A 13,650-nucleotide genomic window follows, 5' to 3' on the forward strand; every position below is an offset into this window, starting at 1 on the left:
GCATCATCCCCAGCCTGGCTAATAAACACCTGCTGGAACGTACGATGTTTATGCAGGATGGCGCTCCACCCCAAATTGCTAGACACGTGAAAGATCTCTGCGCGCATCGTTTGGTGATGATCGTGTGCTCAGCCGCCACTTTCATCATGCTTGGCCTCCCAGGTCCCCCGACCTCAGTCCGTGCGATTATTGGCTTTGGGGTTACCTGAAGTCGCAAGTGTATCGTAATCGACCAACGTCTCTAGGGATGCTGAAAGACAACATCCGACGCCAATGCCTCACCATAACTCCAGCCGGCCGGAGTGGCCGAGCGGTTCGAATCCTGGCTCGGACATGTATGTGTGTGATGTCCTTAAGTTAGCTAGGTTTAAGTAGTTCTAAGTTCTAGGGGACTGATGACCTCAGATATTTAGTCCCATAGTGCTCAGAGCCATTTGAAACCATAGCTTCTGACATGCTTTACAGTGCTGTTCACAACATTATTCCTCGACTACATCTATTGTTGAGGAATGATGGTGGACATATTGAGCATTTCCTGTAAAGAACATCATCTTTGCTTTGTCTTACTTTGTTATGCTAATTATTGCTATTGTGATCAGATGAAGCGCCATCTGTCGGACATTTTTTGAACTTTTGTATTTTTTTGGTTCTAATAAAACCCCATGTCATTACAAGCATGTGTGTCAATTTGTACCTCTCTATCTACATTATTCCGTGATTTATTCAGTTTTCAAATTTATACTGACTTTTTGATCACCTAGTATACCAAACAAAGTACTAAGAGACAGTACTGATAACCCATGGTACACAAATCAAATCAGAACGTTGTTGCAAAAGCAACGAGAAAAGCATGTCAAATTTGAGAGAACGTAAAATCGCCAACAATTCGAAATTTTACCAGCTCGAACTTCAGCGCGAACTTCAATGCGAGGTGCTTTTAATAGTTCCCAGAGCGGAACTGTCTCGAAATCTGACAAAAAGCCCAAAGAGATTCTGCTCGTATATAAAGTACACTCGCGGCAAGACGCAGTCATCACCTTTACTGCATAACCACGAACAGTTGCTAACGTGAGTAACTTAGAAGTACTCGGAGTAGCCAAGTCACTTAATAAGGGCAAAGTCTCCACTCCAGATTATATACCAATTAGTTTCCTTTCAGAGTATGCTGATACAATAGCTCAATACTTAGCAATGATATACAATAGCTCTCTAGTCGAAAGATCCGTACCTAAAGACTGTAAAGTTGCGTAGGACGCACTAATTCTCAAGAAAGAAAATAGGGATAATCCGCTGAAATGCAGATCCATAACTAACGTCGATTTGTAGTAGGATTTTGGAATATATACAGTGTTCGAAGATTATGACTTACCTCGAAGAAAAAGATATACTTACCAATAGCCAACACGAATTTAGAACGTTCTTGCGAAAAACATAACTGGCTCTTTGTTCTCATCAAATAACGAGTGTTGTCGACAGGAATGTCAAACGGATTCCGTATTTTCAGATTTTCAGATGACTTTTGACACCGTGCCTCACAAATGACTTCTAATCGAATTACATGCCTACGGAGAATCGTCCCAGTTGAGCCACTGGATTCGTGATTTCCTGTCAGAAAGGTCACAGTTCGTAGTAACTGACGGAAAGTGATCGAGTAAAACAGAAGTAACATATGACGTTCTCCAAGGACGTTTTATAGGCCCCTTGCTCTTCCCAATCTACATAAACGATTTGGGATATAACCTGACCAGCCCTCTAAGACTGTTTGCCGATGGTGCTCTCATTTACCGCCTAGTAAAGTCATCAGATGGTCAAAACCAATGCAAAACGGTGTAGGCATTTGCGTGCTTCGAAAAGTGGCAATTGAGTCTAAATAATGAAAAGTGCGAAGACATCCACATGAGTGCTATAAGCAATCAGCTAAATTTCGGTTACATGATAAATCACACAAATCTAAAGGCCGTAAATTCAATTAAGTACTTAGGGACTACAATCACAAATAACTTAAACTGGAATGTTCACATAGATAATGTTGTGAGGAAAGTGTACCATAGACTGCGATTTAGTGGCGGAAAACACAGAAAGTACAACACATCTATTGAAGAGACTGCCTCACTACGCTTCTCCGTCCTGTTTTGGTGTACTGCTGCACGGTGTGGATCCACATCAAATAGGATTGACATAGGACATCGAAAAATTCAAAGAAAGGCACTTCGTTTTGTTTCGCAAAATAGGGGAGAGAGTGTCACGGGTATCGTAGGTGAGTTTGGGAACCGATAATTAAAATAAAGGTGTTTTTCGTTGCATGAAATTTCAATCAGCAACTTCCTCCTCCAGAAGCGAATATATTTTATTCACGCCCACATATATATGAAGAAATGATCATTATAATAAAATAACAGAAATCGGAATTTGCACGAAAAGATTTAAGTCTTCGATTTTCCCGCTCTGTTCATGAGTGAAACGGTGGAGAAATAGCTTGAAGGTGATTCGGTGAACCCTCAGCCAATCATTTAATAGTGAATAGTAGAGGAATCATGTAGATGTAGAAAACTGGTCTACGCACCACATAATGTGTCTGCGCTAACTCACGTGGCGAGCGGCCACACGAGTTAGCCTTTCAGACCACCACGGCCCAAGCCAGAACTATCAGCTTCGCGGGTGATAACCTGACCCTAAACTATTGTTTTTAGGTCATCAGGCTGACTGCTTTGTTGTGGCCCGTCACGATCCTGTGGCTTTTATCTCTCTCTTCACGTAACTTCATTACTTTACCAACGTGTCCACTCACTTCTGTTAGTTTATAGTGGAGGAAGTTTTAGTGTCGTCCGTATTTGTTATTTGTACTCTGAAAAAAGAAGTGAAGCTTCTGAGGTGCAATGCACATATTAGATAGTCTACACAGAGCCTCTTAAAGTGACACCCTATTCTAGCACGTATGCGAATTTTAGACTGATGGCGTAAATTCTAGGTACCACTAATGTTCATATTATGCAGATTCTTAATTATTCCAGTATGTAATCAGTTGACAAAGTTCTTTGAAATCAGTAAATTAAACAAATACTCAGTATGATGCTGCAGATAAAAACAGCAGCTGAATAACCTAACACCAAGTGTAAAGTAACTGTCTTAGTAATTTCCAAAGTTATCTGTGAAATAGATTATCACCGATCATAATCTGTCGTTAGCATACTTCGCAGAAGTAACCTAGCGTGGCCACTTCGGCATCATGCTGTACAACTATACTCGCTGCTCATCCCTGAATGCTCTCCTTCATTCGAGATTAGATTTATGAAAGATGATGTGTGAATGGGTGAACAGAAATTTTGTCACGTAAGTCACTTCGTGAGTTGGACGGTGATCCTGTATTTTGGACATATTAGCGGATAATGAGCATTTGAACACAGTTTTATGTTGTAAATTAAATATTGTCTTCCTCAGTGAAAAACCCAAGTATGGTGCCCTAAACGAATATGCTTCACCTGTCTCCCTCGTCCCTGGTGTCATGTTGCATTCCTCCTGGCTGCAACGTAAATTTATTTGTTTAAGATTGATTTTTTCGTCTTGATGTATTCTGATATCGATTAGGAGCTCGTTGGATTACTTCTAGCTCTGCTACCGTCTCACTTTCAGTTCTCACCAAAAGAGGGAGAAGGAGGAAACATGTGAAAACGAAGAAATCAGTTGCAATACGCTTGGGTTAGCGTCCATACTGCAAGAAGTCCAACGCCGTCGTAAGCTGTGCGAGAGTTATGAGAAAATTTCGAAGAAGCATATTTACAAGCCGCTAAGAAAACATTTTGTACTTAGAAATCCTACACCGTGGCCATATTTTATATTTCCACTCTAGAATCAGATAATTAACAGCTTCTGTTGTAAATAGTCGTTACTGGTTCAAAATCTTATTCCCATTCTAGTTTTACTAGATACAGATTCATTGTACATCAATGCAGGTTTAGTACGCCTGCCTATTGAAAATGAAGCCGTACCAAGCTGTGAGGTGAACACCATTATTGATACTAAGAAGGAAAGGAAGAACGTAATTCGAAGTAAAGGAAATATACACTCATTTTCACGTGATAGAAACCTCTAACTTTTTCGATGAGTAGTTTCATTTCCCCGATCTCTATAGAGGGTGGTCAGAAACAATCCAAAAACCTTGTAAAGGTGTTGCAAGGTAGGCTGAACTGAGAAATAACTGGTAACAAAAAATTCGATACGTTGTGCCGTTTCAGAGATAATTAGCATTGAAGTAAGGCAATCAGGTCGTTGCGCGCGCAAATTCAAACAGCTTGCCAGAGACAGTGTAGAAACACGTGTTCTTCGCTTCGTTTCTTAAAATCAAACAAGAGAGCGATAGAAAAATTAGACATGGGACGGTAGCAAGAATCGAACTCGAGCCAATGGCTGAGCAGCAGTCTCGTGCGCTATTATTTACGCTATGAGAACAGTTGACATTAACTGAATGTGGTAGGCCCCTCGAATTTGAGCGCTCAGTGGCCTAATTGGCTAACTTCAATGCTAATTAATTCGGAAACGACGCAACGTATCGAATTTTTTATTAACAGTTATTTCTCAGCACAACTTACCCTGCAACTTCCTTACAAGTTTCTCAGGTTGTTTCTCACCACCCTACATATACTTTTCAACTTCCCTCAGAGTTCTGTGAATCCCATGAAAAAGTTATCGTGTGTAGTCGCAATTTTCAACCATACTGAACAAAATTAAAAACAATTTTTTTTGTCCTAAGGCATTCCGACAACACATCAGCTTGCACTTCGGTTCGCGCGGGGATATCGGCAATTTCCGTTTCTACACGCATGGCTTTGAGAGCCCAGCGACGATTTACGCACGCACATTTCAGAAAGTCTGTTCAACGACTGTATATACGTGTGATGAAAGTACATTACGGCACCGACGCAGTGCAACAGAAATACCTTAATACAGCATGCGAACGGAAACTAAGATTGGTATCTGAGATGAACTAATAACCGACAAATTTGTTGCACGTGTACATCCTTTCTGGTAATTGACATCAAACACAAAATCTAGTTATTTTCCCGGAAGATGTGGTACAATAAGTAGAACCAAACAAAATAAAATAAGAGAGGCAAAAATACTGAATTTTTGGGTGACTCTGGGGCTACTAATTGCGTCCGTGGTTCTTTATAGAATCGTGGGCGCCTACTAACCATGAAAGAGCGTAAACTAGGTTTCGTAAATGAGTTGTAGGTGTTTATCTTGCGTATTTAATTACTGAAGGCATACTGAAGAAAAACCACAATACCTCCTAGGAGCCGGCCGTTGTGGACGAGCGGTTCTAGGCGTTTCAGTCCGGAACCGCGATGCTGCTACGGTCGCAGGTTCGAATCCTGTCTCGTGCATGGATGTGTGTGCTGTCCTTAGGTTAGTTGGGTTTAAGTAGTTCTAAGTCTAGGGGACTGATGACCTCCGATGTTAAGTCCCATAGTGCTCAGAGCCATTTGAACCGTTTGAACCTCCTTGGAGTTTGCGGAACAAGAGAAAGCCATCGACAGGCAGCATAAGACACTTGTTGACTTTTTGTTTTTGAGAACTCTCTATCGCCGTCGCAATTTTGCAAGTAATATGGGAGCTATTCCGTCTTTTGTGACTGTACAAGTCTTATCTGGACCAGACGTGTTTCACGTTTTTAAAAGCATCTTCACCATTCAATTCTTTGACTGCTGCATTACTGCATTCGTCTGTATAAAGGCGTCCGATTTTCAGCTCGCTGTACTGCGCTGACACACAATATTTCCTCGCGTGTTTTTGTGTATTCAAATTGTAAACTTTCTTCTGATGGCGCGGAATGCGATCTCCTTTTCCATAAGAAGGATAGCATTCAGGTGCAGAAAGGGCTCGGCTGAGCAAGGAGCTACCCTATTCTATTTCTGGTTGCCATGAGTGGAACAAGTTTTGTAGCTAAGAAATGTATTATTTAAATGTTAAAGTACCTGTCGGACTTCACTTGACCTATGATGCTAGTTTATCATGGCATACGGGGGATTTCGGGAGTAATAGTAAATAATTTGGAAGGTAATTTGAATAAAACATTCCATATAACGCGTGTCCAATTCTTATTAGTTACAAAGACACAGCCGTTAGAATGTAACCTAAACAAATACCTCCGGAAGCTATCAACGAAGGGCAAATGACGCAGTTCAAATTTGATTTTTATGAATTCCGTTTACGATTTCAATGTACTTTCCAGTTATGTTCACAACTCCACGAGTAGCTTTCCTGAGATTGTCTTGGCGTTCATGTGAGCCTCTCGACCAACCCTGTAGGCAAAAACCTGAAGGTGTAACGTCCGGTGACCTTGATGATCACGAAATGTAACCATATCTACTACCCTATCTTCCGGGGGACGTTAGTTTTAGATCAGGTGCCACCTAACGATTAGAATGTTCACACTGGATGAAGGTATTCATCCTTGTAGCCAAAGGAATCTGTTTCAATAATGCTGGAGGCTCATTTTCAATAAAGTGTAGACAACGAGATCCTGTAGGACCACGTGGTAACACAACAGGTTCGGTCAACTGATTGTCACACCACACCAGACACTTACAGAGAACCGATCTTGAAATGTGTCTTCACAAACGCATATGGGTTTCCGTCGGACCCCGATGTGAGCTACGAGTCTTACTGCTAGCGTCACAAGCGAAACTGGCTTCACCAGTAAATAATATTAATATATTTCTCAGCAATTTGCAACCAATCAGCGACTAAATTGCAGTTGTCTACCTGCATATCCTCTCCGAAACATGACAGTTCATTAATAAACAGCTTGGAACTGGAATATCAACACAATGAAAAATATACCTGTAACCGGCTTATGTCTATAATCAATAAAAACTTGAATGTTTTATTTGAATTAGTCTACATTGCCGCCTCTTAAAACATTCACTAACGTCCTGAAAAAGCGTCTGTTTGAAAATATTAACCAGTTTCCGTTTTGAAAACTGTGGTGCAACGCCGTAATTGCAACAGACGTAATGTTACTTGCGGCAAAGCACAAACAGTCGTCACATATTGTTTCCTAGATGCCTTTTCAAACCATTTTTAACTATCTTTGTTGTCACCACAGACGTCGGGGCACCCTGCATTTCGGTCGGTATCCACGTAACGGATTCCGTTTGACGCCGGTGGTAATGCAGTTAGGCTTGATTACCTTGTGGCTATTGCTTTCCATTTGTCCACGCGCTCCCGTCAATAATCACAGAGACTTCAGTATAGCTTGCCAAGAAACTGGGGCGACTTAGGTACAGGTCCCTAGGAGATGCAAATGCACTGCCAACCACTACGGTAATTGCGATTTGTTGACCACTCCGACTGACTAACAGCGTCATAAACGTAACACTTTCTTGTAAGTCCAAATTGGCACTACCTAAGTCCAATGAACTCCCTGTCTGCAGGCAGTCTGTCACATAGGAACCGCTGTTATTCCTTAGCCAGTGTACTGATAAGGCAAAAAGGGCTATGTGACTAATCACTTTGAAGATCTTTATATTCGGAGACTCTTAATTACAACCGATTTCCAAACAAACCAGGGCCCCAGAATTCTTCATTATCTAAGAAAATCATTTAGAAGCTTCTTAAGAAAAGGGAAAGTCTGCAGCCGTATTTTTTAATAAAAGAAGACAATGAAGACACCACAGATATGGTGAACTTCTCAGTAACGTAAACAATTATATTATGCTCACTATAGAACGTGATGGAAACAACCGTATAAATTATGGCGCCCTACATATATGAACCAGAACAAAAGGCATACTTTTACCATTCACAGAAAGGAAATAATGTCCAATACTGCAATAAACTTATCATGATGCCATGCCACGAGTCACAAAAGGGCTACAAACAGCTGCGAGCTTTGCAGAGCACACAAACTATCAATAAACAAACAGTCTCCAGATCAAAGTAAACATCATAATGGAAATTACAAGAACTAATGAATTATAAAAACTACGCTACATAATATACAAAATAAAATAGTCAGATGGTTTAATGCAAAAAAATCGTTCAAACGCAATTCGTTACATAGACAACATATTACAAAAGATAGCGACTGTTTTCAGAACACGTAACATCGGAACAGCTCGCTCCACAACCAATAAACTGCAAAAGAAAGAAGCAGGGATATATAAAGTAACATTAGGAGATGTTTCGAATCACACATAGAACAAACTGGCAGAGAGTTTCGAGTCAGATATGGAGAACACATCAATGCAGGATCCACAACAGACGTAGAAAGTCAGCAATGATCACACACATGGGCTGTAGATGCCACCCAGTAACAATAGTCCATCATTTAAGCAACAGTCGCAAGATACATTGGCACTGGGATTCAGACGAATTTTGGCACCAGGAAAGAAAACAGGAAATAATGTACAGAATGAGGGGTTGTAAAGTGATTTCTAAAAGTTTTTGAAATACAATGCAAAAAAAGTGAATTCATCGTTCCATCCCAGATACCTAATAAAATAATATTGTGGAATGAAAAACAAACTGCCTACAATAACCAATCGTGATTTTATTTCAATGCACGAGATATTTCGAGCCCTTGGGGCTCATATTCAGTTGCTTGATCAGTCTACTTAATACGCTTCCTCTTAAGAATAGATAGGTATAATTACAAACTGGGACATTTTATGAAACATCCCCTTAGAAAAAAATATTGAATTACTGTGCTGATAAACCCCTTACGTTATTTGGTTTTCAAACAGCTGAGCAGAACTTAACGCACTCAGACATTTCGCTCTTTACCTATTCTGATCAACACTAAACTGACACACAATATTTTTAGCGCAGCGCAATCTGACTTTCAAAAATCCCTACAAAACAATGGCCCTGACTGACATTAACCTATACCTTTCACAAATCACTTACCTCACCAAAAGTCTTCGTTACTCGAACTACTGCAATACAGCGAGCGCCACTACTGCCAGCTAAATAAAAGATTCAAACTACTGAAGGCACTAACTACTGATAGGCATAGTTAACAAATGAAAGATTTTGATAGAGAACGAACAATGTATTTACCTTAATAGTATTCAAAAGACATAATATATATAGCAGTTCATGACATCCAGTCTTACAAATTTCAAAACTCCGCCATTTCTCTCCCCACATCCACCACTGCTGGCGACTCACCACCAACTGCGCAACGCTACGCGCTGTTAACAGCCAACTGCCCAACACTACAATGTCCAACAACAATGCAAACCAGCCATAGACTGCACACAGCACAGCTAGTGATTTTCATACAGAGCTCTACGTGGCGTTACCAATATAAAAAAACGTAGACAGCCTTCTTACATACCCCCCATGCTCCCCACAAAAAATTTTACAAATTGTTTTGGGCAGTGGCCAATAATGATTTGATAAAATTTTTCATAATTACAATAACAAAGATATCAAATGCACCACACTTATTGATACAATGTTGGTCAAAAGCTAAAATTTTCTCACAGTCCATAAAGACAGTCCTGATCGTTCATCACAGTAAAATAGCAGTGTTTTTCTCAAAGTCTGAGCATTAGAAAAAAATGCACACAGAAGTAGTGGATTTCCATGCAGTCTTGAAGAAGTAGTGTTGTCCTTCCAACAGAAAGACAGTGCTGACTCTTGATATGCAGACAGGTAATTGGCCACAACAGAGCAAACCCACAGCAGAGTCAGTCGAAGTTTTGAATAATATTGGTAGGTAGGTCATCACAGGGCAGACCCACTGTAGTCCTGGTAGAGATTACGGTATTGGTGGGCCACCAGAAGTGCAGACCCCCTGCAGTCCTTGTAGAAATAATGGTATTGGTGAGTCATCAAAGGTGTAGACCCACTGTAGTCCTTGTAGAGATGGCTAGCAGCCATCCGTTGTGACTGTGCAGGTGCACAATCACCATCGTAGAGTCTTGTGGACAATATAGCAAGTCCATAAACCACCACTTGTGCACTCGCAAAGTTTTTGGAATTGTCCTTAGAACTAGCAATGCTGTTAACCAGTCCCTTGCTGAATTATCGACACACGTGGGAGCACTAACAGTCCTCTTTTTTTTCACATATTGTGCATATACTATGACCATCAGAAACGTGTGCAGTGAAATGAATACTTACGAGGTACTTCATTTGATGAACTGGTGTCAATTACAATTTTATAACATGAGAATACAATAACAAAGGTACAAAATATATCATTAAAGAACATAATAATACAGATAACATTTGTAGTAATACAGGTTTACAAAAGAATAGAAATAAACAGATACATCAGTGTTACAGGAATTAAGTACATACATAAAAGATCAGAATTACTTTCGAAACATCAACCTCACACATGAGCATTGGAACAAAGCAGAATAAATAACGTGTAAACATCTTTACAAAGTAAATAACATATTATTAGAAAAATTCTACAACATAACTCTTATTAGCTAAACACATAAAGACAGGAAAAACACAAATACACAAGGGTACACAAACACATAGTGGGATAACACAAGGAAACGACAGGGTTTGTTTTACTGCAGTATTTTGCAAACAAAAGTTTCTTTACTTCTTGGAGATCTCCCTTCATTCATCATCATTCCCAAAAAGTCCTATCTATACCTCCTTTCTGTATTCTATTCATATTTCTTTCAAAATAATTATTTCTTATTGTACAATACACATTTTGGCCCAAATCTTTTTCATATAACTTCTCAATGCATTCTTTCCCTATTCTCCATAGTCAGTTTCTAATATAGTCTACCCCCTCTTAAGCTAACTTAAATCTACAAACAGCAATTACAAAAAGAAAGCAAATTGGCAAAGCAAGCAGCAGTGAATGTACACTAAAGATGGCCATGTCTAATATCTATATCACATCTTAGTGTCTATGTAATTAAAGTGGTGCACCACAAAAATTTATTCTATGAAATAAATTACCAAGTACTTGAAAAGAAAATTATGTATGCAGTTTCTGTGAAGGGAAATGCCTTTTTGTGCTCCCTCATTTTTTTGGAAGTATATCACAAAATTATTATTTACTGGATCTGTAGACAGAAAATACTTATATTAGTACATCTATAAAATTTTATTTTAACCAATGCTGCAGTGCAGCTAGAAACTAGATATTAAACAAAATAGGCAAAGCAAGGCGTGAAACGTCATTCACTAGCCATATGGCATTTCATAATGCAGTAAACAATCTTTCAACTAGCAAGACAATAGATGTGAAATGTTTCTCATCATTTCATTTCAGTAAATATCATAAATTAAGAACTCTACAGTGTAATCATGTTTTCAAGTTTGAGCGTGTCATATTTGCGATGCTTTTTACAAAGGAATGTCAATAGCGAGGTTAATGGTCTCTTTTTTCCTCCACCTGTGCCTCTGAAAGTATTAACTGTATTAACTGTATTAAGTATTAACTGTATTTTTCTTACTTGTCACTTCTTCTTCCGTGTGTATTTGCTTTTAGGAAGCTTTAATTGTCTGGTGCTATTAATAGTGTTCCATAGATTTCGTGTTTGTTTTGAATACAGTCAGAGAGTCCCTTTAGTCAATCATAGTGCCAGTAGTGCTAGTGTTTGTTTTCAATACAGTCCAGAGACAGGTAGTGCAATTTTCATTGTTTTCTACAAGAAGTGGCTAGCAACCCCAGTTTAGTGAATAAACAGCCGCCTTTAGTGAATTAGCAGTCTAGTTAAAGGTTGAACAACTCTCTTCAGTAAATTGATTCCTTAGGATGGATAGGATGTGTGACTGCTGTGTACGGACGCAGGAGGAGCTGGCCACTGTTCGCGAACAGCTGAGCGTGTTGATGGCCGCGGTCAGCCGTCTTCAGGCTGCTGCCTCGGAGTGTAGCGGCAGTGGGGAGTCTGGTGCGTCGCAGGGTACACCCCAGGTGTTACATGCTTCACACACTGTCCCTGCTGTCGAGACATCTTCGCCGGTACCGGGCGCCGTTGGGCCACCCTCTCCCCAAGGGGAGTGGCGGGTTCAGCGGCGTTCGCGGCGCACGAGGCGGAGGGTCAATGTGGAGGCTGGCCGTGTGGCATCGCCCGCTCTGCCTGTGAGTGGACATGTGGCTGCTCCTTCAGCAAGGTCCGAGCAGGCACAGGGGGGGAGGGGTTTATTAGTTATTGGGAGCTCCAACGTTAGGCGGGTGATGGAGCCCCTTAGGGAAATAGCGGGAAGGTCGGGGAAGAAGGCCAGTGTTCACTCTGTCTGCTTGCCGGGGGGCCTCATCCGAGATGTGGAGGAGGCCCTACCGGCGGCGATAGAGAGCACTGGGTGCACCCGACTGCAAATTGTTGCTCATGTCGGCACCAATGACTCCTGCCGTCTGGGTTCAGAGGTCATCCTCAGTTCGTACAGGCGGTTGGCGGAATTGGTGAAGGCGGAAAGCCTCGCTCGCGGGGTGGAATCAGAGCTAACAATTTGTAGTATCGTTCCCAGAACCGATCGCGGTCCTCTGGTTTGGAGCCGAGTGGAAGGCTTAAACCAGAGACTCACACGATTCTGCGGAGATCTGGGGTGCAAATTTCTCGACCTCCGCTATCGGGTGGAGAAATGTAGGGTCCCCCTGAATAGGTCAGGCGTGCACTACACGCCGGAAGCGGCTACAAGGGTAGCGGAGTACGTGTGGAGTGCACATGGGGGTTTTTTAGGTTAGAGAATCCCCTCCCTAGGCCCGACAAGACGCCTCCTGAGACGCGGCAAGGTAGGAGTAGGCAAAATGCAACAGGGAATAACAATATTAATGTGCTAATAGTAAACTGCAGGAGCGTCTATAGAAAGGTCCCAGAACTGCTCTCATTAATAAACGGTCACAATGCCCATATAGTACTAGGGACAGAAAGTTGGCTGAAACCAGACGTAAACAGTAATGAAATCCTAAACTCAGATTGGAATGTATACCGTAGAGACAGGCTGAACAGTGAAGGGGGAGGCGTGTTTATAGCGATAAGAAGTGCAATAGTATCGAAGGGAATTGACGGAGATCCGAAATGTGAAATGATTTGGGTGAAGGTCACGGTTAAAGCAGGCTCAGACATGGTAATTGGATGTCTCTATAGGCCCCCTGGCTCAACAGCTGTTGTGGCTGAGCACCTGAAGGATAATTTGGAAAATATTTCGAGTAGATTTCCCCACCATGTTATAGTTCTGGGTGGAGATTTTAATTTGCCAGATATAGACTGGGAGACTCAAACGTTCATAACGGGTGGCAGGGACAAAGAATCCTGTGAAATTTTTTTAAGTGCTTTATCTGAAAACTACCTTGAGCAGTTAAACAGAGAACCGACTCGTGGGGATAACATATTAGACCTTCTGGTGACAAACAGACCCGAACTATTTGAAAAAGTTAACGCAGAACAGGGAATCAGCGATCATAAAGCGGTTACGGCATCGATGATTTCAGCCGTAAATAGGAATATTAAAAAGGGTAGGAAGATTTTTCTGTTTAGAAAAAGTGACAAAAAGCAGATTTCAGAGTACCTGTTGGCCCAACACAAAAGTTTTGTCTCAAGTACAGATAGTGTTGAGGATCAGTGGACAAAGTTCAAAACCGTCGTACATTATGCGTTAGATGAGTATGTGCCAAGCAAGATCGTAAGAGATGGGAAAGAGCCACCGTGGTACAACAACCGA

Source organism: Schistocerca piceifrons, chromosome 3, assembly GCF_021461385.2.
Source record: "Schistocerca piceifrons isolate TAMUIC-IGC-003096 chromosome 3, iqSchPice1.1, whole genome shotgun sequence".
Lineage (NCBI taxonomy): Eukaryota > Metazoa > Arthropoda > Insecta > Orthoptera > Acrididae > Schistocerca > Schistocerca piceifrons.